At 33.4% G+C, this 16,421-nt stretch overlaps 1 long non-coding RNA gene and 1 pseudogene across 1 annotated transcript; both read left to right on the top strand.

Moving 5' to 3' along the window:
* Nucleotides 1-8,871: 8,871 nt before the first annotated feature.
* LOC107894483 (cytochrome P450 93B16-like) lies at nucleotides 8,872-13,963 on the top strand (annotated as a pseudogene).
* Nucleotides 13,964-14,202: 239 nt separating this feature from the next.
* Nucleotides 14,203-14,772, top strand: LOC107894830 (uncharacterized). The gene is made up of 2 exons (XR_001683278.2): nucleotides 14,203-14,376; nucleotides 14,552-14,772. It is a non-coding gene; the product is annotated as an uncharacterized lncRNA (long non-coding RNA).
* The last annotated feature ends 1,649 nt before the right edge of the window (nucleotides 14,773-16,421 follow it).

Raw genomic sequence — 16,421 nt, 5'->3', positions numbered from 1 at the left:
TAATCAATGCACATCCACATTATACCATCGTTCTTTTTTCACAAATAGCACTGGTGCTCCCTATGGAGACACGCTTGGCCTAATGAAGCCCCTATCCAACAACTCTTGAATTTGTGCCTTTAGCTCCACCAACTCCTTCGGTGCCATTCTATACGGTGAGATAGACACTGGCGTCGTTCTAGGCAACAAGTCGATTCCAAACTCCACTTCTCGGTTCGGAGGCAATCTTGGAAGCTCTTCCGGAAAAACATCTTAGAACTCCTTTAGTGTCCTAACCTTATCCACTGTCAGTCCCTCCTCTTTCGACTAACTTAGAAATGCCAAATAGGCCTCACAACCTATATTCTACCATATTCGGGGCTATACCAGACACGCCCCTAAAGATCTCCGCTCCGTTAGCCCGAAGTCATTCAGAAATAGATCCCTAAATTTCATTGCCCGTACTTGCCCTGGCAACCCTTTCCAGAGCACGAAGCATTTCCTGTGACAAGGCATCATCCCCGGCACCACGATCATGAGACTCTACCTTTGTTGCCGGTGGTATCAGTGCATCCACCACCGGCATATGTCTTGAAAACGAAGATCTCGCTCGAGCACTTTCTCGGCCCCGTCCACGGCCTCTTCCACGAGCGGCTCTTGTACTCATATCGTATTATCTGATTACGAATTTTTATGCATAAATTCAATATTCCAGTGTTTATTACGGATGTTTTATGAATCAGACAGTAATTCAGAGTTTGTTTTCGCAGAATCAAAGTCTAGCTACAGTTTCAGTCTCTTATCAAATTTTTCTATGGTTTCAGTATCATCCTATCTAGAGTATCCTAGCAGGATTTTAGTACAGACAGATAATTCAGAAAATATTTAGAAAAATTCAGAATACTTACAAACTTGAGCCGGAGATTCAGAATGCCACCTTCTAAAGATCTAAATTTTGAAAATCGAGTTTTTCGCATTCTTTATAAAATTTTCGCTTTCGAAAATCTTTGTTTTTGTAATCCCATTTCACAGCCGAGTTGTTGTAACCTAGGCTCTGATACCACTAAATGTAACACCCCTTACCCAGCCCAGACGTTAGGGCTGGATCCGACATGCCACATCGAAGCATTCAAAACATTTCCGATCCAGAAAGAAAACTTATTGAGTGTTTTAAAAGATGATTTCATTATAGGTTAAAGTGAATGGAAGCTGTGCACCAGGTAGGAAACCGGAAAAGAGGAGGTGAGTCCATCGGACAGCTTAAGTACCAAACTCCCTTCGGATCCAATCCTAGACATGCAAACCGCCATTGCCATACCTTAACATCATGTATATTTCTAAGAAACCGATTTGATTAAGTCCTTTTTAGGAAAAGCGATTAATTTTGGAAAATATCTTCATTGCGGAAGCTTTGCTTATTTTCGTGTTATTTTGAAATCAATTACTGTTTTTAAAAACGCGCCCTAAAGCTATCCAATTTCAACAGTTAAATATAAATATTACCTATCTTAATAAAACATATAAAAACCATAAAAAATAAATAAGTGGCCTTATTACATTTAAAAGTCCAAAACCTCAAACGTAATTAAAAGGATGTCCAGTTCACCAGAAGAAAATCAAACTATCAGAACGAGTGGCCACTCCGAATTCCCTCACAATTCCAAGCCCACTATGGTTGGGGATTACCTGCGTGGATGAAAATAAAAGGGGCGAGTTTGGGGAAACTCAGTGTGTAAAATAACCCAACCATAGTCTAAATCAGATAAACCCACAGAAACAGAATAAGTTGTCCTTAGCCCAGAACAGAAATTCAGAATAAAGCCCATAGGCCCATAACAGAACAGAACAGATATTACATGTTTATGTAGAAACCCAACCCAGATTCATCCATAACACCCCCGTACCAGCCTTACACCATGTGGGGAGACTACTCGACCCACCCAACCGCTACACACCACAGAAATTGTAGCGAGGCTGCCAGATATTGTAACGAAGTCGCCAGATATTGTAACGAAGTCGCCAAATATAGATATTATGGCAGAGCCACCAGAACAGATATATGTGCCAGAGCCACCAGATTAGATAATCGTGGCATAACGACCAAAACAGATATATGTGGCAGAGCCACCAGATCAGGTAATTGTGGCAGAGCCACCAGGACGCTTCCTCTATAATATAACCCATGTCCCCATGCAACAGATATATAATCATGGCATACATCATACAGAATCAGATCGTCATGCTTTTCAATCAAAAGTAACCCTAGGGTATAATGGTAATTTTGCATACATAGGGGTATTCAAGAAATTTAACTATTCTTAAGGTTTTCATACATAACATAGCCATTTACGTACGATCAGAAACACTTACCGCGTTTTCTTACCAATTTGGGCCCGTTGGCCCATTATCCCGTTTTTGGCCGATTAAGCCCAAAAATATCGAAATGCACAGAATCGCGCACTCTGCAGTCTTATCACTTTAATTTACCATATACATCGAACTATTAATCTCATGAGCATTCACACACTTGCAAGATCTCAAAATACCGGCTTTTCGGCATTTCGGCTTGTGCCGATCTAGTCTATAAGAGGGTGTTAGTTACACACTTGTTTGCGACGATATGCTGACGAGATCCACACACGAACTACCTACAATTGGATTACTAACACGTTAATCTAACTATTCAAATACGAACTACGTATTAACCCCTTACAATATTCGGCCAACCGCACCTACAGATCATAGTTAGCTTATAAGAAATCAATAAGCAACTCATTAACAAATTTTTGTCAATGTTTACCACATAATCATAATTTCACTGCAAGCTGTCTTCCTGAGCAACAGTCACTAAATCATTTATAACTGAAGCTACGAAACTCCAAATCAAGTGCCGTTAATTTTCCCTGAAAATAGACTCATATATATTATATCCATAAAATTTTCAGAATTTTTGGTTTGTCCAATCAATACCATATTTTTCTTAAAGTTTCCCATGTTTCATTGTTTGACTAATCTGACCACTCTTCATTACGAATCAAATTTCTCATTGTACAGAATTCAAAATATGTTCTCGTTTATTTCATTTTAAACTAGATTCATTAAGATTTAATTACATAATTTATTCACCTTCTAACTCATCTCTCACAATTTATGGTGATTTTCCAAAGTCACGTTACTGCTGCTGTCCCAAGCAGATTTATTACCAAATCACTCTTTCACACATAACTTGCATGCATGTTATTTAAACATGTATATCACCAATCAATCATCACATATCTATGATTTTACTTAAGTATAATCTTCATTTCATCATTTTAAAGCACAACATGTTAGCCGATTTTTCCCTTTAACATCTAAGGCACATGCATGCTCATTTGTTTGGCTCAACTTCACCTATCTTCCATTTTTCATCAAAAGAACATGAAACAACAACCATTTCCTTCATTTTAATTCATGACTAAATGCTCACAACACAACTAAAAACCAAAATATGCTTCAAGAGTTAAGGTAGAATCAAGAAGAACTCATGAACCTCAAAATAAAAGCAAACTACCATGAACTTACCTTCAATTTTCTTTCCCAAGTGACCGAACATTCAAGAGCTTTCTCCTCTCCTTTCTCTTCTCTAACTTTAGGCTATGATGAACAAAGATGGACAAAACTTTGTTCTTTTCACCCTTTTTTTTAATAAAATTTCACATTTCATCCATTTAATTCTTTAATACAAAAGACATGAAATTCCCATCATGGAACATTTACCTAACCCATTATCATGGAACATTTACCTAACTCATTATCATGAAATATTTACCTAACCCATTATCATGGAACATTTACCTAACTCATTATCATGAAATATTTACCTAACCCATTATCATGGAACATTTACCTAACCCATTATCAATTTGTATCAATTTGTACCATAAATTATGGATATCAAGTGCACATTTTGTCTACAACAACATGATGGCTGGCCACTTCATGTAAAAGGGGAGGTTTGTCATGCAAATCCTCCTATTTTGCACTCCTATTTATTTGGCCACTTCAATTTAGCCTATAGCATTTTCAAACATTTTCACATAGGTCATATTTCATAATTTCACCCTCTTTTTCTTATGGAACAAAAAAATTAACTAAAATTGCCGAGTTCTATCTTAAGCTTGGGCCTTCTAGAGGCCCACTAACATAATTAAACCTATGCCAACATTCACAAAATTCCCGAAAATTGGGGCGTTACATGTGCCCTGGTCATGTAAAGTCTGCACCTAATTTATGAAAATTAATTTTCCACACGGCCTAGCACACGGGTGTGTGACTTGGCCGAGTGAGCTCAATTTGGTCATAAGTTACAAGTCAGAGAGTTACACAGAGTCGGGACACGGGCATGTGTGACCACACGGCCTGCCCACATGGGCGTATCCTATATCCACACGGGCAAGTGACCCCTGTTTAGTGAAATTTTTTTTAAGTTTTGTAAAATTTCCTAAAGATCTCGGTTTAGTCCCAAACCACTTCCATTTTTGGGCCTCATATGCTCGTATTAGGGACTTTATGATTAAATAAAAAAAAGTTTTAATTTGGACAGAAATGTATAACCCAAAATTGTATGTTTGTTCGTGTGATAAGTCTGGTAATGCCTCATACACTGTTTCGGCGTTGAATACGGGTAAGGTGTGTTACACAAAGTGATAGTTGGATAGTGTAATGAAGTCTCTGACGATTCCCGAATCCGAGCTAGCTTTGATTTCACTATAAAACACGAAAAATAAACAAAGTAAGCTATAAAGCTTAGTAAGTTTATATAGCAATAAACTTATATAGCAATAAACTTAACTTATCAAATATGCACAATTTAAGCAATTGAAACAAATCATAACATGTCTCAATTTAAACCATCAACTTACCACAATTTTCATTCACAAGATTAATTATGCATTTCACAAGTTTCCTCGATTCAATGCTTGTATGGCTTATGTACATACCTGTGCCATCTCGTATCAAATACATGCTTATCCACATCATTGATTTACCTATTGAACCATTCAGAAATTCTATCGGATACTAGGGAATCTCTCACCCTAAGTGCCACAATTATAGCCGAAGCTATCTCAATCTCGTATCACATATAATGCTCAAACTAGAGCTATCAACGAGTCTGCTCACAAAAGTTGACTGTCATGACAAAGCTACACGGTGCTGCTTACACAAGCTAACGAGAATCCACAACACATGCCAGATAACTCAGCCACCGGTAGGATGTACGGACCAGCACCCAAATCACATAACCCCTAACGACATGTCATTTGTATCCTAATCTATTCCTAAGGTTCAACCGAGATTTCTCACTTACTGAACTGCCGTCGAACATGTCCGTAGAGTCATACTCATAATTTATGCAATATCAAAGTGTTTAAAATACAATTATAACAAAGCTTATTACATACGAACTTACCTCGAATGCAAAAACTACATAATAAGTCGATTAATTCGAAACCTTGTTTTTTCCCCGATCTAAATCTGTATTTCACCTTTCTTGATCTAAATAATATCAAATTTAGCTTATTTAATTATCACTCTTTTCAATTTAGTCCAAAATACACATTAAGGTAAATTTACACTTTTGCCCCTAATATTTTAAATTTTACAATTTAGTCCTTATTTCATAAAATCAAAAATTCATGCTATTAAACCAAAACCCATGCTATCTAAATTTTAATTAGGTCCCTAGCAGTCCATATTTTTCATTTATTTCACATTTTAACCATGAATTTTACACATTTCACAAATTAATCCCTATTTGAATATTTTACTAAAAATCACTTAACAAATGTTGCTTATCTAAGTCAAGCATGCATTTTCTATCACCAAACATCAAAATACACAAACATTCATCAATTAAAAACCCTAAACCTTTAAATTTTTTGCAAAATAGTCCTTGGGCTAGCTAGACTAAGTTGCAATGATCTCAAAAACATAGAAATTATTAAAAACGAGACAAAAATCATACCTAAATGAGCATAAATGTCTTGACTGAATGAAACCATAAAATATAGCTTATCTTCTCTTCAATTTTCAGCTAAGGAAGATGAAAGCACGAAAATTTTAGTTTTTGTTTTATTTATTTTAACATAATTTACTCAATTACTTTTATAACCTTTAAAAATATCAAAATTTTCACTTATACCAAGCCAAAAAATTCCACTAACCCTATTATGGGCTAATTACCACTTAAGTACCTTTAATTTAATATTTCATAGCTATTAGACACCTTTAGCTATTTGAACTCAAGTTTTGCACTTTACGCGATTTAGTCCTTTTTATCAAATTAAACACTCAAACAATAAAATTTCTATACGAAACTTTCACAAAATCATAATATCATGTTGTAAATATTAAAATAATAATAAAATAATTATTTCAACTTTAGATTTATGGTCCCGAAACCACTGTTCTAATTTGACTAAAAATGGGCTGTTACAACGCATCTCAAAACACATACAATTCGTATGTCATGCTGGGATAGGACCATTACCTCAGAAACCCATTCTATGGTAGTTAAGTTTCTAGGTGAAAATGCTTGATATGGTCACGTGTCAAAGTCTAAGTGAAGGTCCTAATCAACAGCCGTTATGCTACCATTACCTTAGAAACCCATTCTATGGAAGTCAAGTTTTGGGCAGTTGACGGTCCTTATGTGGTGACGAGTTCAAGCTTTTTATATACCTACAAATGATGTCTTTCATATATCATACATAAGATTGAGGTTATAATTATAGGGAAAAACAAAGGGCTTTCCGGTGTAATCAACGTAATTTTTTTTCCTTATTTCCAAGTAGTGGATATCTTTAAACTTTCATTCTTATCTAAAGGTTGATGTAACATCCTTACTCGACCCGAATCATCATATCTAGATATCAGATGTTACAAAATATAAACACTTAGCAGAATTTTTTCAACCATTGTACAAGTATTCTAAATCAATTATTTACTACTTGTTGTACTATTCCTAAAATGAAAGTGTTTGCTTTATAATTACATCCTAACTCTTGACACAAACAGACTCTACATGGTGTATTAAATTAAACACCATACTTCTATGATGCCTTTGGTATGCATAATATCGCAACTCGAACCGCTACTTGGCACACCCTTGGCTTGGTCCCTTCTAGCATACCCATTCAATAAAAGAACCTGTATCATAACAAATATTTATAAGTTCAAATGAACTTAGTGAGTATTATACCATCTTACTTTAAAGCATTTATTGTTAATCTTCTCATTTTGAAGACTTTTATTTTTTATTTTGTCTTTGGCAGATACTTTCTTATCATCGGGCGTATACATATACATCAACTTCAATACTTACCAACCTTGACACAGTTTACCCATTGACATATTCTAGATCTTACCACTTAATACGAATCTTGTTTCCTTTTCGAAAAATGAAAGTACATCTCAGAAGAATATCCATATAGAACCTAACTTCAACGGACTCTCACTCAAATAAATGTTGCATATTTCTCTTAGTACGGCTACTCGCGAATACTATTCTTGGTGAGTAAATAACTAATAGATCTTTTATAGAAAACTTCATACTGATCTTACCTTTGGCAGATTCTCATACTGATTTTAGTAACTATAATGTTACCACGCAGATCCTTAATAACCAGACCACAACTTATTTTGATAGATAACACATTTTAAATTTTCTAGACAAACTTGCGATATGTCATGAGTATGCCCATCTTGGCCGACAACTTAGACTTTAGACGACCCGTTTTTCTTTATAGTGTATAACACTCAGATCTGACAGATGGTAGATAGTTTGTAACATTTTCTTACATAGTAAAAAAACCCTGATTTGGCGATCACAGAAACCATCCCTATATATGATTATACCAAGTTCTCTATATTGACCAATTATTAAGGCGGATCCCCTCTTTAGAAACATTGATGAAAACTCTTTCAAAAGTTTTCCCTTAGGTCATATTCAAAAATTTTCCATAAGACTAACAAAAAGAATAGATCTTCAATTTAATAGTTCTTTATCATTGCATCGATTAGTAGATTAGTCTCAAGCATACCTAGATCACGACACATAAGTGTTTGACCAGATTCTGCCCCAAGGGCGATATCAAAATTCAACTATAATATTTTTATACGTGAAAATTTAATTGAAACGAATAATCTATGAAATAGTAAAATAAAACTATAATATTTTTATACAAATGTATTGGAAAACTTCGAACAAATCTTGAGAGAATTGAGAGCTTAGAGAGAATAGAGAGAATTGGATTTGAATGAAAAGAATGAAAAATGGCCTAACATTTATAGGAAAATAAAATTATTGTTGGGCTATTTAAAACTTTTACCATTTGCGTGTTTGAATTTGTACTGTTTGGGAAATGACCGTTGGAGGAAAGTGCATCTAGTTGGGCACGTTTCACACACTTCCTCTAAAATCAGTCTATTTTCTTAAATCTTAAAAAAAAAAGAAAAAAAAAGCAAGCCTATTTGGCCAATTAGATATATCTGCATATTTCTCATATTTAGCCTTATACAAGGTTGGTTTAGTAAGTGGGGTGTACTGTCTAGTCAGGTGGGAAAAGAGAAAAAAACAAATAAATAGAAGTTGATACTGTAGAGTCAAAAAAATTTTGGGGTCGGAATAAAATTTATATTTTTAGGCAGTAAAAATATAATTTCATAACTTTAATAGTTTATTTTTTTATAATTTTAAAAGGATTAAATGACATTTTTATTATTTTTAGAGCTAAATGTAATTATATGTTTATTAATTTAAAATTTTATAAATTATAAAGTTGGTAGGAGTACTCATGGTTCGAAAAGATTTATAGCTTTGTGTTTTCAGTCCATTTAATCATCCAAAACCATTTTCTTTTTCCTTTTGGTGTTTCAAATGGTTCTTCAGTTAGCTATGGAGCTCCCATTCGTATCATATGCCGCACTGTTCATTGTTTCATTTCTTATAGTTAGAACAGTGATTTCCATTAGAAATCGTTCCAAGCTTCCGCCAGGTCCAACGGCGTTACCGGTCATCGGCCACCTCCATCTCCTCAGCCCCTTCATTCATCAAACTTTTCAGAAGCTCTCATCCATCCATGGCGCCTTGATGTATCTCCGCTTAGAGTCCGTCGAGTGCGTTGTGGTGTCTAACCCTGAGCTTGCCAAAGAGCTTCTCAAGCATCACGAGCTGACCTTCTCCGCCCGCAAGCACACCGCTGCTATTGACCATCTTACTTACAACCCTTCCTTCGCTTTCGCACCCTACGGAACTTACTGGAAATTCATCAAAAAGCTGAGCACTTTCGAGCTGCTAGGCAACCGAACGCTTGGCCAATTCCTTCCTGTTCGTACCAAGGAATTACATCATTTCATAAGCTTTCTTTTGGACAAGTCTAAATCAAGTGAAACCCTGAACCTGTCTAAATCAAGTGAAACCGTGAACCTAACTGAAGAACTGTTGAAATTAACTAACAACGTCATATCTCAGATGATGATGAGCATTAGGTGCTCAGGAACAGGAGACCAAGCCGATGGGGTCCGAACCCTAGTTCGAGAAGTGACTGAGATCTTCGGGGAATTCAATGTCTCTGATATCATATGGTTCTTCAAAAACATAGATGTGCAGGGTTTTCGAAAGAGGGTTTTGGATATCCATAGCAGGTATGATTCGTTGTTGGAAAAAATTATGAGAGATAGAGAGGAACTAAGGAAAAACAAGAAACCAAATGATGAAGATGTGAAGGACTTTCTGGATATGATGCTTGATGTCTTTGAAGATGAGCACTCCGAAATTCAGTTAACCAGAAACCATATCAAGGCCTTAATCTTGGTCCGTATATATATTTCTACCTTTTTAAGTTTTTCTTCTTCAATATTCATGCTCTGCCATTATATTTTCATCACTATAAATAAATATGTTTGTCATTTTATCGCTAAATATACTACAAACTTAATTATTTATATTTGTTTAGGTAGGCTTTTTTGGTTGCTGCAATGGCATAATTTTGTATTTCTAAAATAAATTTAAGGTCACCATTAAGTGTTTTTTTTTTGTCAAAAGTTTGATTAAAATTGTTTTTTTAGTCATTTTCCCTTTTAAGTTTCATTAATATTTCTTTCCCTACATATCTAAGCACTTCTGAGTTTGAGTTTTTCTTTTTCTTACATTTAATTTTATTTTAATTCCTCCACCAAAAGAGATGGTGAAGAGATGAAATTTAATTTCTCAAGAATTTTAAAGGAAGCAGGAAAAAAAAAACATTTGGTACGAAGAGATGAATTTTATATATATTTTTAATTAGAATAAAATTGAGATAATGTGTAAATATTGATAGTTATTTTTTTAAAAAAATTATGATTAGATTGAGATAATGTATAAATCTTAAGGGTTAAATTTATTATTATACAAAATTTTAAACTACCACCTCGCTATTTTGTCAAATATTTTATAGTTAAATAACTAAAAAAGAAATTTACGGGCCGAAAATAGTGGGTTAGAAGTATACAAGCACTAATGTTTACTACATTTGTGGGGTTATGTAGGATTTTTTAATAGCCGCTACAGACACAACAACAATAGCAGTAGAATGGGCATTGAGCTAATCAACAACCTAGAGACTCTAAGAAAAACACAACAAGAGTTGGATAAGTTGTAGGGAAAAGCAAGTTGGTACAAGAATTCGACACTCAACGTCTCCCCTACCTTCAAGCAATAATCAAGGAATCATTTCGACTTCACCCTCCAATCCCAATGATCAGTAGAAAAGCAGTTGAGGATTGCAAAATCAATGGCTACACAATTCCAGCTCAGTCTTTATTGTTTGTAAACATTTGGGCTATAGGTAGGGATCTTAAGGTGTGGGAGGATCCGCTCAAGTTTCAGCCTGAAAGGTTCTTGAAATATAGCCGACCTGATACTAATATTAATTCAGGGGATATCGATGTTAAAGGTTTGCATTATCAGTTGTTGCCTTTTGGTACAGGAAGGAGGGGCTGCCCTGGTATTTCTTTAGCCATGCAGGAACTCCCCGTCACTTTGGCAGCCTTGATTCAATGCTTTGACTCACTACACCAAAATAGGGTTTTAGCAGCGTTTTTAGTGGCGTTTGAATAGAAAACGCCACTAAAAATCAAATAGATTGAGTATTAGGGGAGTTTATCAAAAACGCCGCTAAAAATCGAGTAATAGCGGCGTTTTTAATAAAGCGCCGCTATAGATCGACCTATAGCGGCGCTTTATTTAAAACGCCGCTAAAAGATTAAATTGAACGACATCGTTTTATTTAAGCTTAAGTGGCGTTAGCGGCGCTTTTCTAAATGCTCCGCTAAAGATCGAACATTAGCGGCGTTTTTCAAGAAGCCCTGCTATATATCGACCTATAGCGGCGTTTTTTACGTAAGCGCCGCTAAAAGATTAAATTGAACGACGTCGTTTTTTTAGAATCAATTGCATTAGTGGCGTTTTCTAGAAAACGCCGCTAAAAATCGACTTATAGCGGCACTTTTTAAAAAACGCCGCTAAAAGATTAAATAGACAATATAAATTAACTACACCATTCATTCAGTTATAGGAAAGTTAATTTCATTTTAGTTACTTAATTATGAAAATTTACACTTTGATAAATAAAATATTTAGAAGTTTTCATTTAATTAAATTACGAAGATGTTAAAATCAATGTTATGGCTTTCTCTAAACATTAACCCCTAACCCCTAAAATCAATAATCCCTTTACATCCTAAACCCTAAATCTCTAGTCATAAACCTTAAATTGTAAACCTTAAACCCTAAATATTAAACCTTGAATTCTAAACCATAAAACCCTGAACTATAGACAGTACTAAACCCTTAAACCCTTTAAATATAGATTCCTAAATCATAAAACTATAAACCTAAATCACTATACCCTAAATTATAAAACTTAAAATTATTATAAACCCTAAATCCAAAACCATAAAATCTTAAACTATAGACAATAAACCCTTAAACACTTAAATATTAAATCCTAAATTAACCTGTAAGAATAAATTTCATATGGATATATATATTGATATATATATGTATATATAGATATTAATGTAAAAGAACGACACAGACATATAAAAAATGGAAACCACATTTCAATCTGTATTCTCTAAATATTCAAATTATATATTACCATGTAATGTTTTAATAAAAAAGTCAATAATATTAACTGTTTAGATTAATTAATAATATTATAAAAATATATAGATTAAATATTGATATTAAAAATTAAAGTATATGCAAATAAATCTAACATTTAAATATATTAGAGAGACTAAATTAAAAATTAACCATGTATTAATAATAATAATAATAATAATAATAATAATAATAATAATAATAATAAAAGAAAGAAAAAAGGAAGAAATAATGCATACTTAGTGGCGTTTTAGAAAAAAAACGCCGCAAACATGTATTTATAGTTTAAACTATGTCGTTTTGAAGCTTTGTTATTAGTGGCGCTTTCATAAAAATGCCACAAAACATCTATTAAGAGAATGTAAAACGGCGTCGTCTACATCCTTGTTATTAGTGGCGCTTCTATAAACGCCGCAAAAGGTGAGAATTACGGCGCTTGCTCTACAAACGCCACAAAAATCTATTAACAGATTGCAAAACGGCGTCGTTATTACCTTGTTATTAGTGGCGCTTTTTATAAAAACGCCACAAAACATTTAAAGAGATTTCAAAACGTGGTGTTTTATAGTCTTTTATTAGTGGCGCCTTTATAAACGCCACAAAAGGTTTGAAATACCGGTGTTTTCTCTAGAAACGCCACAAAAAACCCCAATTTCCCTTTACTTTTCCCCAGTTCAGTTTACCCCAATTAGTTTTCCCTTTGCTTCATCTGTTTCAAAAATCCCCTAAAATTTCTCATTACTTCCAAACCCTAATTTCAGAAATCCCATATAATTTTCCCCAAAGAGATATCCTCAAATCATTTTCCCCGAAGTCCCTTTGATTTGCTCTGCTATCAGTAGTTTTCCCATAACCCCAAATCAAAATTTTTGATTTTGCACCCTAACTGCATCTGCTTCTTCCCCAACTTAAACCCGATTTCATTCCTCCATTTACCCAATTTCTTTTCTCTCATTTTCCCTAACTGCGTCTATATCTGCGTCTGCGTCTGCCTCTCCTCTCCGCCACTGCCGCTGCAATTTCAAGTCCTATAAGTATTGTTACTACTTATATGGACAATTTATTTAGTTTAATTTAGTCCCTTTGAAAATGGATAATGCATGTCATCTTTGTGATTACAATGTGATGTTACAATTTTTTACAATCTTGTGATTACAATTGTTGTTATATTGATGTTGTGATAATGCACGTCATATCTTTCTTTCACAATATCATGAAATATCGAGGTCAGTTCCTTTCCTTTTTTTCTGTTTTCTTTTGTTTAATTCATTGTCTGTGATTATGGATTTGTATTATTTAGTTCAATATGCATGGTTTTTTGCTTAAATTTAATTTGGTATTGATTAATCTTGAGAATTGGTTTGGTTGAAATGACCTAATTTTGATAGTTGTTATTTAAAACTGCAAACTCTTTTTGTGAATTTGAATATTGTTGTATCAGTGAATGCTTATACTTATGTATGGCAAAGAGTTGAACTTCAATAAGCATATTCATTTAATTGGTTTATACACATTATTTGGATGCCTGATAAAGAATTTGAATGTTAAAAGACATCGATTCATTTTTTAGACTAAACAAGTTATCATAATAACTGAAGATTAATCATTTTTGTCACCTCAGTAAGCTTGTCTTGTATGAAATTTGAGGGCAATGGGTATTTATTAATAAGATGCAGTGGTGATATGATAATAGTGCTTCTTCCTTTCTTATTCTGGTTTATTTTCACTTTTACTTGATACTTAAGTGTTTAGATTGATTACTGGAATCCATGCTTCCATCTTCAGTTGCCTGGTTAGTTTATCAATATGATGTGGAAGGAATTATGCAAAATTTCTTCCTTGTTTTATCAACCGTAGTTTTTGTTTATTTGGAGCTTTGAAAACCATTAGGCATCATGCTCTTTTCGATGAATTAGTGTCGTTGTAATCTCATGAACTAAGTGGCTACGAATCTAGTTGTCATGATACCTAAAGTTGTGGCTACTGCTACTTTTGAATCTATTGCTTCTGGCCGTGTTTTTGACTTCTTTGTAAATTGCATTTTGAAAGGATACATAAAGAACTTCGAAGTTCATGATCCACATAGAGTGGGCAGGATAGCAATTGACCTGCAAGGAAGGGTAAACAATTGCCGGGCACTCACTTATAGATAGGATATCAAAGCAAAGGATATCGAAAAATACAAAACACTTAAACTTCCAACTCGTCAGGTTTGTTAAGAATCCATGTGTCTCTAGTGTTTCAATTATTCATTGCCAATTTAATGTAGAAAGTGCTCGATACAGAATGCAGATGCAGCAGCTATGTTTGTAGAATCTGCATGTCATGCAAGGGTGAGATCTTCTAGTTTGATACTCACCTTGTTTATTTTCTTATTATGTGCAGTGGGGTTATGTTGTGATTTCAACTCCGGATGGTGTTTTGGATTATGAAGAAGCCATTCGAAGGAATGTAGGTAGGCAGGTTCTAGGTTATTTTCATTAGACTTGTTTATCCTTCTGATAGTTGTTTGAGCTCTGCTTTATCTGAGAACTTTCAATCAAATATCTATTTGAATTTGGTATCGTTTAAAACGGAATATTAGAATATATAACTTTTGGTTTGATACCTGTATTTGTATTTGAGGATTAGAATTTTACAGTGTTTGCTCCACTGGTAGCCTGCTATCTAATGTTTTTCACTTGAAATGTCATAAGCTCATTCACATATATTCAGGCTTAAGCTGCCAATCCAATTTTAAGACATTTGCATCTCCATAGTTTTTGCCTTCAAAGTGCTCCTTTTATCAAGGTAAACATTGTCCTCCCTAACATTTATGTTTCTTTCAACATGTTTTTCCTTTTATGTTTTTAATGTTTATGATGAAATATTCAACATCTCTAGAAACTGAATCATGCATTCACCTTTAACATGAGGTTTTAGAAAGTTTAAGACTTGATTCATCAAATTAGTTGAACCATGTAACTCTCATTAAAAAGTGGCATCCAATGTTCTAATCCTAGTTCTTGTAACTTCATTGCGTTTGACAATGATGGCATGAACCTACCAAATCTGAAGGATTAAAAATATTAATGCAGCAGCAGCTAGTCCTTATACTATTTAGAAGCATTTTTTCTGCTAGGATTAGCAATCTAGTTGAGGCATGATACAATTCACATTTTTATGAGCAGATGAGCTTTCTTATTTAAGTTTGGGATTGTGCATTTGGTTATTGCTTTTCTAGGTTTAACTAATCAAACTGTGAGTATCCTTATCATATATGCATTAGGAACTATGATAGCTATATTAGTGAATATGGACAGTAATTGATAGGCTTACTCTTGAAAGTCCTTGCAAAGTTCTCTTCATCCTTAGGGTTGGCGATTGAAATGTCTAATCCTTTATGGGATAGAAAAACAAGCACACCCTTTATTTCATAACATTAATCAAATGTATGAATTGCAGCCCTTTAAATGTATGAATTGCAACCCTTTAAATAAACTTGAACCAGACCTGATTCTTGTAGCTTAATTATTATTTGAAGTATGAATAAGTATGAATAAGTTTTTATATTTGGTTCAACTTAATTATTATTTGATTCAACTTAAGTATGAATAAGTATGAATTAATTTTATTACTATGTAGCTTGCTTGTCCATTAAAATTACAACAATAGCTGACCTTCTCTCCAACCTTATTTTAAATATTTTAAAGATTCAAAGTATATAGGCTGGAAACCTGACAGGTTGCCTTATATCGAGTTGTAAGATATAATAGATCCTTCCTAGGTGTAACTACGCCACGTATGATGAATCTTAAAAAATTCAAAAAGACTTGAAAAAAGTTCTATCGAGCTCATTTACTATTGAATATTTATATAACCTTAATTTATTTCCTATTTACTTATAAAAATTAAACTACGATTCTTTTTTGATATTATTATTATATTCAAATTACTATTTTTTTATATTAATAATGTTTTATTTTAATATTTAACATTTTTAAAGGTATTTGTATAAAAAAAAGATTTCAAAAAAAGTTCTATGGAGCTTATAAATAATTCTATCGACCTTAAAAAAGATTTAAAAATTTCAACGAAGGGCCACTTATAAATAATTTTATCAATATAATAATATTGATCATTGTTTAAATATATTATAATATAAAAATTAAACTACGATTCTTTTTGATATTATTATATTCAAATTACAATTGTTTTATATAAATAATGTTTGATTTAATATTTAATAATTTTAAATATCTTTAAAAGTTATAAC

This window comes from Gossypium hirsutum, chromosome A13 (genome assembly GCF_007990345.1).
Source record: "Gossypium hirsutum isolate 1008001.06 chromosome A13, Gossypium_hirsutum_v2.1, whole genome shotgun sequence".
NCBI lineage: Eukaryota > Viridiplantae > Streptophyta > Magnoliopsida > Malvales > Malvaceae > Gossypium > Gossypium hirsutum.
This window is presented reverse-complemented; position numbering and strand designations above follow the sequence as displayed.